General features: G+C 44.5%; 1 protein-coding gene across 2 annotated transcripts in view; it reads left to right on the forward strand.

Annotated features, from left to right (window-relative positions):
• The window catches only part of LOC144696006 (membrane-bound glycerophospholipid O-acyltransferase 2-like), a 67,766-nt gene that overhangs the window by 17,736 nt on the left and 36,622 nt on the right, over nucleotides 1-13,408 (forward strand). The window lies entirely within an intron of this gene.

Consider the following 13,408-nt stretch of genomic DNA (forward strand, 5'->3'; position numbering starts at 1 on the left):
AGCTAGAGGGTGAAATGAGGGCAATTTTTTTTTTTAAGCAGTAAGCAGGTTTGATCTGAAATACACTGCCTGAAAAGGTGCTGGAAGCAGATTCAATTGCAATTCTCAAAAGGAAATTGGGAAGGGAAATTTTCCAGCATTATAGAGAAAGAGTGGAACTAATTGGATGGCTGTTTCAAAGAGCTGGTATAGCTACAAGGGAGTGAATAGTCTCCTTCTGGGCAGTATAATCTTCTGATTATTCATCCTGTCAAATCATGCCCCATATTCTGAACAGAGACAGGTAAGCAACTTGGTCCTAGATCTCCGTCAGTGTCTCTATCGCCTGGATGATAGGCAAAGAATTCATGACAAAAAAATCAAGAAGCTTGTGGCTGAAAAGTGATTGTATGTGTACCGTGCGTGTGTGTGTGCGTGTGTGCATGCATGCGGGTGCACAGTGAGTTCAGGAAAGTAACTAGCACTCAAGAGATTTCCTAAGAGGACAGGTGTACAAATTGGAAAAAAGTACATGGAGTGTGGACTTCAGGCACTTCATTCCTTGTTTCCTCTGAATTTTCCAGTAACAACCCTAAATGCTGATAGAAACTATTTTGGAGTTCATTTAGTGACACATTTCTGAAAATGTGGGGGGAAATGAGTCAGATATCTTAAACAGGAAACAGCCTTTGCATTAAACTGCTAAGCCCAAACATTCTGTCAGACGGACTTATGGAAAATATTTAGTTCCCTTGGTTTCTCCAATCTCAGCTTGGGGACTCCATGGAGTCTTTCAAAATTCTATTCACCTGATTCCAAAGAGATGATTGAAATTACCCCCAGCGTACAGAATACTGTAGATGATACAGGGATTCATATGTCACGCTTGGCACATTTAGAGTATTGCCAGGGCCCACAATTGGAAAGACACTCGTTTCCTACAGTTATTTCTGTCGATTTTAAGATGCATTACTTCATAAGATGCAGTGAGATAAACTCGTGTCTCATCACTCTGTCATGAGTCTCGGCCGCTTTGCTTTGTTCTTGTGCCACATGACTTACTCCTACACCCATATCTTATGTATACTGCATGACATATCACCAATAGCAACAGGAATTTTCGCCAAACAAAGGCACAACTTGTGGTAACTAAGGGTATGATTCCCCGCCTTCTGTCAATTGGGGGTCATGTGATGTACTGCGGGGGATCCGACCAGTGAGCTTTTAGCCCGGGCAATCATGGGTGGAGCTTCCTGACGAGAGTCCTGGCCAAGTGTGAAAGCACCTGTAGATCTCTCTGTAATAAAACTTAACTGTTTCTTGATGAAACTTGTCTGCTCTGTTGAGTCATCACAATTGGTGACGAGGATGGGATCAGCTCTAACTCTACGCCTCGCCCTGTGAGTACATTGAAGTTTTTTTAAAAAAGTTACTCACCAGTCATTGCCACTCTCTGGCAGAACCGATCCTTATGATACGACTGTGGAAGACCGGAGCCAGAATGACGAGCGCCTCGGATTTTACTTCGTAACAAACGAGGTTACCGTGGAAGAAAAGCAGAAAGCGATCCTCTTAAGTGTATGTGGCAGTAAAACATACAACCTAATTCATAACCTGACGGCCCCGAGCACATCCAATTCCAAGTCCTATAGTGAATTAGTGGATCTTGTGAAAACACACTTCCAGCTGAAGCCATCCGTAATAATGCAGTGTTTTAAAGTTAATTTAACAGTTAGGGTCCCAGGGGAGTCCATCACAATCTATGTCGTGAACCTCAAGCAATTAACAGAACACTGCGACTTTGGGGACACATTAAACAAGATGCTGCAAGACCGATTTTGGCTTGTGGCATTAAGGATGGCGCCATACGGCCAAGGTCGACCTCAACTTTAAGTGCATCCTAGAAATCTCCCTCGCCATGGAAAGTGCTGAGAGAGACTCACAGGCTTTGCAACACATGGAAAATGGCGCCGGACTTCATGTTGGGCGGGAACCTGTCGCCAAGCGTAGTGCGAGAGACAGACGTGCAGGATCGAAGCACGATTCAATGTCCGCTGTGAGAAACATTAAAAATCCGAGCAGAAACGCTTCAGCAGTGATTTCAAGACAAAGTTGCTATAGATGTAGCGGATACTTGTAAATTCAAAGAGGCAGAGCGCCATTTTTAAAATATTCATTCATGGGATGTGGGCGGCACTGGCTGGCCCAGCATTTATTGCCTAATTCCTAATTGCCCTTGTTCAGAGGGCATTCGAGAGTCAACCGCATTGCTGTGGGTCTGGAGTCACATGTAGGCCAGGCCAGACAAGGACAGCAGATTTCCTTCCCTAAAGGGCATTAGTGAACCGGATGGGTTTTTACAACAATCAGCAATGGTTTCATGGTCATCACCAGACTTTTTTTATTGAATTCAAATTTCACTATCTGCCATGGCAGGATTCGAACCTAGCCCCCTGGAGCATTACCCTGGGTCTCTGGATTATCAGTCCAATATCACTATGCCACCACCTCCCCTGTCATAAGAAGAGTTACGTGGTTAGGCAATGCCAGACAAAGTTAAAGCAGTCTGCAATATAGCAAACAAACATGATAGAAGTAACGGGTACAGTGAAGGCCGAGGCTGCTGCTGCTGATGTTTACTCCTTATATAATGTGACTGCTGTGAAGACTGAGCCTATTACTGTAACAATACAAGTTAACGAGAAGCCACTGAAAATGGAAGTGGACACAGGTGGTGGGTGAGCACACTTTCAGGTACCTTAATGAAGGAAGACAGCCAATAAACCTGGAGCGGACAACTGCTAAATTAAGAACATATACAGGAGAATGCATTCAGGTAAAGGGCATCACCACAGTCCCAGTCTCTTACAAGTGACAGACAGCCCAGCCGTCTGTAATAATTGTGAAAGGAGAAGGACCCAGTCTTTTAGGCGAGACTGGCTACAGAAGATCAAACTCAACTGGTCTGAGATATTTCACCTAAAATCAGATGGAGTTCCAGAGCTTCTAAGAAAATGCAACATGGTTTTTTGGGATGAACTAGGGAAGTTAAAAGGCATGTAGGCCAAAGCTCATGTGAATCCACAGGCGACACCTCACTCCTTTAAGGCAAGACCTGCACCTTATACATTGAAAGAAAAGGTTGATGTGGAGCTGTGCCAGTTAGAAAAGCTGGGCATTATCCAACCTGTTCAATTCTCGGAATGGGCTGTGCCCATAGTTCCAGTGGTTAAGCCGGACTGCACCGTACGTATCTTTGGAGAATATAAATTGACCATAGATAAGGTAGCCAAACTAGACAAGTATCCTATCCCAAGGCTAGATGACTTATATGCCGAACTTGCTGGGGGCAAGTCCTATACGAAATTGGATATGACCCACGCTTACCAGCAACTAGAGCTGGATAGCACATCGAGGGAGTATGTAACCATTAACACACATAAGGGTCTCTATCAGTGCACCTGTCTACCCTTCAGGGTCTCGTCGTGTGCGCTATCTTCCAGAGAATAATGGAGAACCTTTTGCAAGGACTCCCATGAGTAATTGTCTATCTACATGATGTCCTCATCAGGGGGTTAACTGAGACAGAACACTTGATCAACCTGGAGGAGGTGCTAAGGTGGTTCATGGAGGCCAGCGTACAGTTAAAGAAGGAAAAGTGCATATTTCAGACACCAGAAGTGACTTATCTAGGCAGGAGGGTGGATGCCATGTGATTGCACCCAGTAGAAGATAAAGTTCAGGCAATAAAAGATGCACCATCACCATCCAATGTAACAGAACTCAAGCCCTTCCTGGGCATGATCAACTACTATAGCCGCTTCTTACCAAACTTATCAACTATGTTGGCACCGTTACACCCATTACTAAAAAAGGACTGCCACTGGTCTTGGGGTTCACATTGCTGCATTTGTCATGTTTATTTGTACACTACAACCCATCAAAAGAGCTGGTATTAACATGTGATGCCTCTCCCTGTTATCCCATGTATGTGTTATCCCATAAAATGGAAAATGGGTCTGAAAGCCATTGCCAAGTCTCGAGAACCCTCTCCACAGCCGAGAAGGGCTATTCCCAGCCAGAAAAGGAAGATTTTTCAGTGGTATTCGGCGTGCAGAAATTCCACCAGTAACTGCATGGTTGCCACTTTACCATTGTGTTGGACCATAAACCATTAATGGGTTTATTCAGCGAGGATAAGGCCATTCCGCCAATAGCATCAGCAAGGATACAGTGATGGGCTCTGACATTATCTGCGTGCGAGTATGCTTTTATGTATCGTCCTGGCCTGCACATTGCAAATGCAGATGCACTCAGTTGTCTCCCGTTGCCGGACAGTATTGTGCGTTCTCGTTGTCTCGTTCTGCAGGAATTAGTGCTATTATTGAATTTCTTAGGCTCTTCACCTGTATGTGAAACAAATTAGAAATTGGACGAATGGAGATCCAACATTATCGGAAGTCAGAGACTTTGTCTTAAAAGGATGACCCAACTTGCCTGTCTCTGAAGAATTGAGACTGTTCCATGTCAGACAGAGGGAATTGAGCTGCCAAGCTGGGGTTTTGTTGTGGGGATCAAAGTGGTGGTCCCATCACAAGGCAGAGAGCTGCTCTTGACAGAACTTCATAGTGCCCATCCGGGCATATCAAAAATGAAAATGCTTGCGCGAAGCTATTTATGGTAGCCAGGTATTGATGGAGATATTGAAAACATGGTCAAGCACTGTCTCCACTGTCAACAACAACAGAAGTTGCCTGTCCCGGCTCCCCTGTATCCATGGGAGTGGTCTAGTTGACCCTGGTTCGATTACATATCGATTACATAGGACCATTCTTGGGTACCATGTTCTTGTTAATTGTAGATGCACGTTCCAAATGGATGGATGTATATCAAGTCAAGTCACCAACATCAAACACAACTATCGAGAAGGCACTGCTTTTACCAGCACAGAGTTTCAGAAATTTATGGATCTGAATGGAATCCGACATATTAAACCAGCCCCTTGGCATCTCTCATTGAATGATCAAGCCTAGAGGGCAGTACAAACTTTTAAGTCTGGAAGGCTATTGGAAGGCATTCTGGACCCTCGACTTTCCAGGTTTCTTTTCAGTTATTGTACAACGCCACATTCGACTATGGGTTTAACACCTTCGGAGTTATCAATGAAACACCATCTGTTTACACATCTACATCTCGTCTTTCCAAACTTAGAAGGGAAAGTGGCGCAGAACCAGAGTAATTAAAGGTTTAACCATGACATGTACTGTAAAGCTCGCACTTTCAGTGTAGGTGACATGGTATACGTATGGAATTTCAGCAGCGGATCCTGTTGGGCTCCTGGAGCCAGTGTGTCAGAGACTGATCCACTACCTTACCAAGTACCAGTGGGAGATAGAATACTCCAAAAACACACAGATCATATTCATGCTGGAGAGACATTTCAATAATCAACTGATCCACCTGTGATTAACGTCAAACTGTCAATTCCTGAGGTATCTGATCGACCTAGAATAGACATGCCAAATGTCCCTGAAGAATTGCCAAACCCTGAACTGCCGTGTTCCGATGATGTGTCTCATGCTGCAGTTCCAGACCCTGTCGATCCTGTTCAGGAACCTCCAGTGGTAGAGCTACGCCGCTCTAGCCGTATAAGAAGAGCACCTCAGAGACTTGATTTATAATCACCTGAAATTGTATATATGTTTGATGGATTGTTTAAGTCTTTTCCTGTAAATAGAAATTGTAAATAAACTAAAAGGGGAGGAAATGTAGTAACTGGGGTTATAGTCCTATAGTAATTATAGTTTTGATAAACATAGGACTGTAGCTTTAAGAATAATCCTGTGTTGTAAGATCACATGATCTCTATAAACCAATGAGTTAGCAGCGTGGGGAACCTCAAGGAGGGAGTATTTCTTTAGTTATAGAGTTTGTTGCACGCATGCAGTTGCTGCTGCTGTCTTGTAAATAAAGTTCAATGTTTCTACCTAGAAAAGCTGCCTGGAAAATCAACTCTATAACAAACTGGTGACGAGGATAAATCAGATGCTATACTGTTCCTCTCCCAGCAATTGTGAGTATCTAAGATAATTAAAAAGAAAGGAAGATATACTCATCCGAGATGCCACAGTTTGGCAGAATCGATCCCTTTGAACCAGCCATAGATGACTGGTCTCAATATATCGAACGTCTTGCGTTCTGCTTTCAAGCCAATGAAATTATTGCGGCGGAAAAAAGGAGAGTGATTCTTCTGAGTATTTGTGGGAGCAAGACCTACAGTTTAATTTGAAGCTTGATGGACCCCAGTGCCCCTGATTTGAGGACTTTCAGTGAATTAGTAGACCTCGTTAAGGGACATTTCCAACTCAAGCCCTTAGTCACAACGCAGAGGTTCAGGTGCAGAGGTTCATGTGCAATTCACAGAATAGAAACCCGGGAGAGACCATTGCTACCCAAAACAACTAACAAAATATTGTGATTTTGGTGAAACCCTGAATGATGTGCTCAGGGATCGTTTGGTATGTGGTGTGCAGGAGGATACTATTCGGCGAAGATTGCTGGCTGAAGTGGATCTTGATTTTAAGAAAGGGTTAGAAATAGCGCTTGCAATGGAAAATGCTGTAAGGGATTCACAAGTGATTCAAGGTATGCAAAATGGCGCCACTCTCCTAGTTGGTCGGGAACAGTCAACCGAAAATGGTGCGATAAGCGGGGATTCCGCTGCGAAGTGCGAAACAGCCCCCACTTATCGAAAATTTAGAAGAAACAGCTTAGCAGCAAAGTCAGAAACTAATTTTTATTGACGTGGAAACAATCATACTTCTAACGATTGGTAATTTAAAAAGGTAGTGTTATTTTTGTCACAAAAGTGGACACATATTGAAACATTGCAGAGTGAGATTTAAACAGGCTTCCAGGCAACATATGAAGTCCAATGAAGTATATAGTGTAGAAGAGCCAGAAACAACCAAGTTGGGAAGACAGAGCCAATTACTGTCACATTGCAAGTGAATGGTACACCTTTAAAAATGGAAGTAGACACTGGTGCTTCTACCACTGTAATAGGAGAACACACTTTCAGATGTTTAAATAAAGATGCTCAACAATTAAATTTGGAACAAACATCTGCCAAGTTGAAAATGTACACAGGTGAAGAAATCCCAGGTAAAAAGTATCACCAGAGTACCTGTTTATTATAGACACCAAACAGCGCAACTAGAAGTGATGGTATTAGAAGGCAAAGGAAAAGCCTTCTAGGTCGAAATTGTTTGAGGGAAATTAACCTTGATTGGCCAGTGAGATTTCAAAAGGAAGCTGGAAGAGTTCCTGAGTTGGAAAAGGAACAAGACAAGGTACTTCAGAAGGAGCCTGGAGAGTCCAAGGACTGTAACGGGATGAAAAAGGAGTGTGTAGCCATTCGGCAATCTTAAGAAATGAAAACTGTTTTAAACAACGACCTGGAAGAACAGCAGAAGAAACTCAAGGAGACTCTGCTGAATGACAGTTCAAGATGAAGTGAGTGAGTTTTGCAAAGAAAAGGAAAACCTGTTGAAAGACCTTCATACATTACAAGGATCCCTCAGGTCAAAGTTTGTACCTCTGGAAAATTATGAAGAGCCACAGGAAGAATTCAATGTCACTCTGGAAAAACTGAAGAACGAGTTGGCAGAGAAGACGCAACAATGTTCAAGGTTCCAGGAGGAAGCCAACAGATATAAGAAGGAGGCAGAAGAGCTGAAGAATCAGCTGGTTGAAGCTAAAGAGGCCGTGAAAGGAAAAGCAGTAGAACTTTCCAAGATGTGAGTAGATAATGAAGTCATGGGTAGCTCAATTACTGGACAATGAGAAGTTGAGATTTCACCTGAGAGAAGTCTGGCTGTCAGTGAAGTAAAAAAAAAAAAGGCTGAGACTAAATTCTATGGTAGAAAGAAGATGACACGTAGGAAGAGGATGCAGAATTACAGATGAGGTGCTGTCTTCAAACAAGACTAAGTCTGATACTTCCCAATTTGGAGGGTAAGGTGGAGAAATGTCAAGGGAACCAAAAAGCAACTCATGATTTGCATAGCCACGAGCAACAATTTACTGTTGGAGAAGCAGTATATGGAAGGAATTTCGGTGGAGGACTGAAGTAAAGTAAACTCTGTGCCCGGACCATTGTTGTACCACCTAGAAGTGGAGAGCCAGATCACCCGTAAGCATGTGGGTCATTTAAGAAGAAGGGAGATATCCCAACAAAATGATGTTCCACCTGTAACCATTGCGGAACCTGTGGTTCCTGTTGAAGTTGCTCAACCAAGGATTGACATGCTCGATGTCTCTGTCAAAGTGGAAGACACTGAACTGCCTGTGCCTAATGAGGTACCTGATGTTAATGTAGTTCCAAAGAATGTGGTTCCTGCAAAAGAGTCGGACATCATGAAGCTACGACATTCCCCATGGATCAGGAAGCCATCTGAAACACTGAACTTGTAATTTCATGGCCTGTGTAAATATTGTAATGTTATGAGATAAATATCCTTGTAAATACAAAATGTACAGAAAAGTTAAAGGGGGAGGAATGTATTAATTATAGTTTTGATTAAACGTAGGACTGTAGTTTTAAGAATAATCCAGTTGTAAGATCACATGATCTGTGTAAACCAATGAGGGAACATCTAGGAGGGAGTTCTTCTTTGGTTATAAAGTTTGATGCATGCATGTAGTTGCTGCTGCTGTCTTGTGTATATAAAGTTCAATGTTGCCACCAAGGAAAGTTGCCTGGAAAACCAACTCTATTACAAGTCCCTTCTGTCATTCGGGGGTCACGTGATGTACTGTGGGGCCTCCGACCAGTGAGCTTTTAGTGCGGGCAAATCAGGAAGGCAGAGCTTCCTGATGAGAGTACTGGTCGAGCATGAAAGCACCTGTAGATCTCTCTGTAATAAAGTCTAACTGTTTCTTGATGAAACCTGCTGCTCTGTTGAGTCATCACAGAACTGTACCCTGATTAATCCAAAGCACTGAATTATCAAATCCTCTCCTAGTTACTGGATGCAGAAAACCATTATTTGCCCCTGTTCTTAAAAGGCTAGTATCATATTCTTTTCATACATGTGCATGCCTTTAATAGGGCTTCAATCCCACTTATGACAAATTGTGGAACTGAATGCTATAAACCTGGTAATTTCTGAGCATACATTACTGTAGTGACTGCATTTCAAAAATATGTCATTGACTGTAACGTACTTTAGGATCTCCTGAAATGAATGGCTTTTGTTTAAAAATAACTAAAGAGCTGGGTGGAATTAATGCTTGAATTAAAAGAGAACAAAAGAGACCATTTGACTTTTAAAAAATTATTTCATTGGATGTGGGTGTCGCTGGCAAGGCCAACATTTGTTGCCCACCCTTAATTGCCCTTGAACTGGGTAACCTGCTAGGCTATTTCAGGAGGTAGTTAAGAGTCAAGCACAATGCTGAGAGTCTGGAGTCACACGTAGGCCAGACCAGGTAAGGACAGCAGATTTCCTTCCCTAAAGGATGTTAGTGAACCAGATGGTTTTTTTAAAACTGGCAGTCAATGGTAGCTTCATAGCACCATTAGTGACACGATATTTAAATTCCAGATTTTTTTTATTAATCAATTGGATTTATTGTTTAATTGGATTCAATTTCCAGCAGCTGCCTTGGTGGATTCAAACCCAGGCCCCCAGTGTATTAGCCTTGGCCACTGTATTACTAGCTCAGTGACATTCTCCCTGAACTGGAACTGTAAGTCAAGAAAAAATACTGCCAAAGTATAATCATTTTTAGTGTCAAATCTTGCTTTTGTAGAATGTCCTTCCAAGAATTCCCTCATTTAGTTTTCCTTGTTGATCTTGCTTTTCTGATACACATGGTTCCACGGAAATAAGAGATGAAACCATCTTAAAAGCAATCAGAACAAAAGAAACAGCAATGCAAAATTTGGACTGCAAAGTTTCACTTGCGTCTGTGTATGTAGGTACATGTGCCTGTACATGTGCATGCGTGCGTACACATGTAGGCGTGTGTGTGTTGCATGGTGAGAAAGAATATGTTTCATCACTGGTTTAAATGTATTACAGGCTTTAAAGCTTCTCGTGGTTGCTCAGTGCTTATTTGCTTAGCTACTTGGCTACATATTTTTAGCTGACATCATCGTGCAGCCCTGGCTGATGTTGCTGACATCTGTCATCCTATTCACTGAAGCAGCTGCTAAAGCAGCTTCCTTCTTGAAGTACTTGAAATATACTTTTTCATTCCCAATCTTTATCCTTCCTGACCCTCCCCGTACTCCCCCACCGCCACCAAATGATGTCACACAGCATTTTGCTCTCAAAACAATTAGCTGTAAAATGCTCTGTGATGGCCTGAGGTTGTGAAAGGTCTTATATAAAGGCAAGTTCTTTCTTTTATTTGTTTTAAATGGTTCATTGGTGTTCTAGCCAAGGCCTCCCTGGGAGACTGCAGGGACAGAGCCACATCTTCTATTCTCTGGCATAAGCCATTAGTGCGTTGTATCTTCATAATGCACCCACTCTCCCCTACCCCCACCCACCCCCACTCCCCAGCCACCCCATGAGGTTGCCAACCCTCCAGGATTGCCATGGAATCTCCAGGAATGAAGGATTAATCTCATGGACACAACTAAGAGCAATCTTGAGGGGCATTAAAAAGGAATTGTGTTTTTTGTTTATTTTTGCTTCAACTCTTTTGTTTATTATTTATGGAAATATTGGTGATTGGGTAATGTCATGCCCTGTGAAGGCATTTCCTATTCATAACTTCAAACATGGACTGTGTTCTGGAAGCTTCTGGGACTGTCTTACATTTTTTTTAAATGGACTCTTGCAAGGTGGCTAAGATGGCTGCCAATGATCAGGTGAGCTTTGCAACTTCAACACAGACTATCTCAAGCTTCTGGAAAGTTCTTAATGGAATCACTCTGGGTAGTGGGTTCCTCCTTGCATGGACATGCCCATACAGCATCCCTTTGTGGAACTCACACCCGGCATCATTCATAGTTTACCCCAAACTCAGAATCAATGGACTTCCAGACTTCACATCTCCAAGTTTACAATTTAACAAAAGAAAGCTGAAGAGGCCAGTTATCCACAAGTGAGTGTGAAAGACCACCATCTACCTCTTATTGTGTAGTAATGGCTTCAGATTCCAGTTGGGCCTTACTTAGTATCCCATTAGTGAGATGCAAAGTGGGTTCACGTTGGCCTACAGCAGGATTGGCGTTCCACCATGGCCGACATCAACGGATGATCCTGCTGTGCTTACACACCGGCATGAAACCAATTTTTGGCCCTCTCGCCTTATTGTTTCCCCCCCACCCACCCCAGCGACTATGACGCCCGACGCCAACAGGGGCGGAAAATTCCATCCTTTGGACATAATCCTAGAAACTTCATCAGGTGACCTCCGTCCCCCAACAGCCTTTTCTCACTGTTACAGACAGGGTTGGGAGTGAACCAAAACCCTTGCACCCTTTCCCTTACTGTCTGTAATCAGTGTGGTTTTTGGAGAGGAAGATGTATGTGTGTCTTAGGCCCCGGATGTGGTCAATTTAAATAACAGCAGCAAGCATTTGAGTGTTTCAGTAAAGAGGATTATTTATTTATGCCTTCACCACAAAAGTCTAAATGCTATGTCAATCACTCAGCACATGCACATACACACACACACTTGAGAAAAAATGCAGTTAGAGAGAATAGTGTACATTTACAAGTTGTAAACAAAAGAATTGTTCATTGTTCACGTATCTGGCTCATCGTGGGAGAACAGTCATTGCAGGCTCTGATGACTTGAGTGTTCTCTGGAGAGCCGAGGCCTTGAGGGCCCCGGCTTGCTTTGGCTGTCTTTCTGTGGGCCAGCTGCTCCCTCTGTGGTGACAGAGGATGAGGTTGAGGGGGTCACAGGCAAAGGGGACTCAGAGGGAGAGGACAGCCTCTGAGATTCCTAAGTGGATGACCCAGGGGTGTCCAGTTCCGCTCCTCCTCTCTTTGAGTGACTGAGGGCCCCGGTCTGAATCCTTGAGGGGATGGAACACCTGGAGGGATGCCAAGGTGCCCCGTTTCTCTCTTATGTTGCCACTGCAGGAACTCACCTGTGGCTACCACGGTGGAGTGCAGGTCTCCGTGCACCTCCATGTTCTGCTGGACCAGGGTCAACATGGCATCTGCCATCTATCCCATGGAGACCTCCATATGCGCACATGTGTCCACCACTTCATCAGAGAGCAGACAGATGCACACCTCCAAGTCGTGTGCCGCTCTGTTGAGGGCTTCCCACAGCCCTGTGTGATGTTTCTCCTCCTCCTGCTGATTCTCCACGGTGAGTTGGAAGGCCGAATCCAGAGGCTCGTCTTCTGTGTCGGACCTCACAGATGCCTCTTCCCCAGCACCCCTCCAAGTGCCGGGGAGCTCGGTTGAACCTGCCTCCTCCTGCTTCGGACATGTGTCCGTGTGGTGACCACCAGATTGTGAACCCGAGCCTGCTCTAGGTCCAGGTCCCACCGAGTTGTGCGTCGCTGGGGTGTGGGTAAGTGCTGGGGTGTGGGTAAGTGCTGTGATGGGTCTTCCAGGCTGCTTATTTCCAGCTCTTCAATGAAGGAGGTGTCCTCTTGGCTAGAGGTGAGGACATGGATGGAGCTGAGGAACTGGCTGTGTGTGACGGTCCCTTGGCAGAGCTCCCTGTGAAGCAAAGTAGAGATAATTAGTGCATAGCCGCAGAGTCAAAAGCAGAAGAGAGAGCACTCACAGTTGCCTGAGAGAGATGATGTGGTGAAGGATTCTCATGTGGGTGTTCACCGCCGACCTCACTGTCGCTGCAGGCATAACCCATGTTCTTACCAGTCAGCGCAATGGCACTCTCCTCAAAGTGAGTGAGGGGCCTAATGTGGGCCACACCGCCCCCAGTCTGGGACCTCTCCCTGCTGTTGTGAGCCAGATTCTCCTGCATGAAAACAGATAGAGTGTGAGCAGGGCACGGCACTGCATGGAATGTTTGCGTGGTGAGCGGAGCCATGGACAGGATGAGGACACAGGTTCCAGAGGGTATAAGCCTGATAGAATTTTTTGGGTGTGTGTGCGAGTTAGTGGTGTTGTCCCTTGAGGCATGAGATCCCTGTGGATGCGTGATGGGTTTGGGAGTGTGTGAGTTGAGAGTGATGAGAAGAGTGACTTACCCTGGCCGAACGGATGAGACCATTCATCCTCTTCCTGCACTGGATGGCTGACCTCCTCTGTGCTCCTGTGGTGCTGACTGTCGCTGCCACCTCTTCCCATCTGGATTGATGACTCTGGTGGACCTCCTGCGGCCAGAGCGAGTGTAGAGGACATTGTGGCGGCCTTCCACATCAGCCAGCGGGCGCCCCAGAGAGGCGTCACTAAATTTGTGGGCTGCCATCTTTTTTGCT

The sequence above is a fragment of the Cetorhinus maximus genome, chromosome 21 (genome assembly GCF_964194155.1).
Source record: "Cetorhinus maximus chromosome 21, sCetMax3.hap1.1, whole genome shotgun sequence".
Taxonomy (NCBI): Eukaryota; Metazoa; Chordata; class Chondrichthyes; order Lamniformes; family Cetorhinidae; genus Cetorhinus; species Cetorhinus maximus.